The sequence below is a fragment of the Cebus imitator genome, unplaced genomic scaffold (assembly GCF_001604975.1).
Source record: "Cebus imitator isolate Cc_AM_T3 unplaced genomic scaffold, Cebus_imitator-1.0 Scaffold0, whole genome shotgun sequence".
NCBI lineage: Eukaryota > Metazoa > Chordata > Mammalia > Primates > Cebidae > Cebus > Cebus imitator.
The window spans coordinates 19,226,530-19,230,234 of NW_016107315.1; positions in this window are offsets into that span (position 1 = coordinate 19,226,530).

Below are 3,705 nucleotides of genomic sequence, written 5' to 3' on the forward strand. Positions count from 1 at the left end.
TTTTTCCTTTCCTTTCCTTTTTTTTTTTTTTTTTTTTTTTTTTTTGAGATGGAGTTTCACTCTTGTCGACCAGGCTGGAGTGCAGTGGTGTGATCTCAGCTCACTGCAACCTCTACCTCCTGGGTTCAAGTGATTCTCCTGCCTCAGCCTCCCAAGTAGTTGGGATTACAGACACTCACCACCACTCCCAGGTAATTTTTATATTTTTAGCAGAGAATTGGTTTCACCATGTTGGCCAGGCTGGCCTGGTACTCCTGACCTCAGGTGTTCCACCCACCTGCTTCTTTATTTTCAAATCTTCCTAAGAATCACATCCCAGCCTTAGAAAGGCTATTGTATGTCTCAACCTGTAATCTCTCACCCCACAGGTCTGTGGGTCTTTAGTCTCCCTTGCAGCGTTTACAAGCGTTGCCCACCTTTTTTCCTGCTGTAGTTCTGAGTTAGGTGAAACAGCCCACATCAGTCCTTCAGGTATCCCTCTGACAAGTTAGAATAAATGTACACAATAATTTGAAGATAAGGGTTTCTCTGCTCCCACTGGCTCAAAAGGGAACTGGAAACTGGCTTGCTGCTACTTTAAGATCCAGATGGCTGTCTTGCCAGGGAAGGGCTGGGAAAAGGGTGAGTAATAAATGCCACAAAATTTTTCTACCATTTGTAAAGACTATTTTTCTTTTTTTTTGAGACAGCGTCTCACCCCTGTTGCCCAAGCTGGAGTGTAGTGGCATGATCATGGCTCATTGCAGCCTTGACTTCCTGGACTCAGGTGATTTTTCCACCTCAGCCTCCCAAGTAGCTGGGACTACAGGCACACACCACCACAACCAGCTAATTTTTTGTATTTTTAGTAGAAACAGGGTCTCACCATGTTGCCCAGGCTGGTCTCAAACTCCTGGGCTCAAGTGATCAGCCTGCTTCAACCTCCCAAAGTGCTGGGATTACAGGTGTAAGCCACCACATCAGGCCAGATTTTTTTTTCCTTGATAGGGCATTCACTTGGTTTCTGTAAACCACTGACTATTTCCCAGAACCCCAACATAGTTGATTCTGACAAGTTATTTTTTTTAATGTTTCTGTAAGGCAGCAAGGGCCTAGAGCTTCTTAGTTTGCCATTTTATAGATATCACTCACCAAAACAAAGCCAGTTTAAACAATCAATAAATGTATTGGCCAAATGACACTAAGAGTCCAACAGGATATAGGACTACAAGGGTGGCTTAATCTAGCATCTCTGACTCCATTTTTCTGGGATACTTCTAACTCTGTTTTTATTTCTGGATAGGTTCGGACTTCTCTTTGTCTTCCTTCATTATAGCAAAATCTCTTTGGCAGTTCTGGGTCGCAGACCTGCATCCTACAGCATCCAGAGGAAGAAATTCTCCATGTTCCTAATTTGTCATCCAAACCCTGGGGATGAACCCTAATTCAGTGGCTCTTACACTTGGGTCTGTGACTACAAAAGATCTGTAAACTTTCTGAAATCATAATGTAAACTGTATTGCAGGTTCAGCCACCTCCCAGTTGTAGAGTCCCATGAATAAAAGCAAGGTCTGGCATAAAGTAAGTGACTTCTTATTCCAAAGCCAGCTTAGGGAAAGAAGTATGGGATTCCTCCCTTAAGAGTACTGCTTCACTTTTGGGGCAGCAAGCAGGGGCTTTTAAAGAGGAGAACTTGACATGAATAGCATGCAGGGGTGGGGACAAGCAGGTGGGGTCTGCATGACAGTCTTTGGCGCCTTATCTACTGAGTGATTGAGCTGGTGCCATCATGGGTAGAAGTAGGTTGTAAAGCGGCTGTTGTCTCAAGATACACTCCAGGTAAGAGAGAGTTTCATAGTAGGCACATTTTAGGTTGTAAATGGACTATTGTCTCTTGAGGCAATCTCTTGGAGGGAGAAGTTTCTGCCCCTGCTGCTTTTAAGAAAGCAGATGGTTAGATGAACTTGCCCCATAGAGGTGTCTAGTGAAGGGAAGGTAAAGGTTAAAATTACACTTCTAAAGAGCTAAGCAGGAAGTGGAGTACTGGGAAGAAGGAGAAAAGAGAAAAGAAGAAAAATGATAATTAAAAACCTTCTTTCTCTTAGAAAAGTGGAGGTGCTTGTTTACAATTAGAGTCTAATTAGTTCAAGTTGGGTCACATGCCCATCTCAAAACAAACGAGAAACCCAAAATGTGGTCATGCATTGAGCATGGTCTTTGTTTCTCCCGTGAAGACTGAATTGCTTTGACTTACCTGGAATGATGACATGGGTCCTGGATATCGATCTGAAGTCTTTGGGAAGAGAGAAGGGAAATTGTTCCTGGGTCGTATGGAGTTGCCCACTGCACCCTTCTACATGGTTCTCCAGTTGGAGAAGCAGCCTGCCTGAGCTATTGTCCTGGATGAAATAAGAAGTAACAGACAGAACCTCCAGTTTTAAAGTGACTTTTGATGGTCTCCATTCTGGCCAGTTTTCTGTTGAACAACACCCTAATGGTTTCACAAATCTAGAACAGTCTCAGTGTGTACATAGAATGGGATCCTCAATTTGGAGAAAATAAAGAGGAAAAGGGAAGAGAAAGCGTATCACCCAGGACCTGGCCTCAACCTCTCGTAGCAACTTTATCTTCTTATACTCCTTCTACCCTCCACACTCACCCCTTCATGTGTGCCAGCACCTTAGCACATGCCAAAAACTATGCCTGGCACTTCCTTCCCTTTTGCGCTGACTGGTAGGTTTTTATTTCTTCTTTAAGATTCAGTTAAATATCAATCTTCTATGACCCCTTCCCCAGCTAATCCAAATAAGCAGGATAATGGCATCCCCTGGGTTCCCCAAGCTGACTCTTCATTCCTCTGTTTGAGCATTTAATCTTACTGATATGTGATGATGATTCATTTTGATGGCATTTATCCCACTAGATAATCTAGGTTCAGTCTCCTGTGTAATCACTGCGGTGTCTGGAACAAATTGGATGTTACATAACTGTTTATGTTTGTAACTGAATAAATTACAGTAACATGGCAGAGTTCCTGAGATTGCTTTGACCTGGATGGGGGCATGATTCTTCAGCATCTTATACTTAGGTCTCTCCGCATTTTTCACATGGATTGAAGCTATTGATTTAGTGCATGCTTTCTCACTGAACAGTGAGCTCCTTGAGAGCAGTGTGCACATTCCTTGTTGTGTTGATAGTGTCTAGCACAGCAGCTGGAAAACTCATAAATGGGTATAATTTCCTCACTTATCATAGGTTTCTCCCTCACTTACCACAGTTCATATCCCTATTCTAATTCTCAAATAATAACAACAAATAACCAGTCCTGCAAGTATTGCTTTTTCTTTAAGTAATTATCACAGCTCAATGAGGCAAATACTTGCATTATTTCATTTTACAAATGAGGAAATGGAGGCATGGTTTAAGTACTTTGCCAGAGCTTATATAGCTAATATGTGATACAATTAGGACTTAAAGCCTGGTATCTAAGAATGGCGTTTGCACTATTAACCACTACGCTAGAAGAATTCAGATTCTGTCTCCTCCTCCATCATCCTTTACCAAACGTTACCTCCTTAGAGCTTGTAAGGAAGAAAGCCTAAAAACTTTAAACAGGTGCTGTTCATTACAGTTATTTAGCACTGTGTAGTTTTCCTAGGTTCATTAGCAGAATCTATCAAATATGCCTTCAGCTTTTATTTTTCCTTTCCTTTCCTTTTTTTTTTT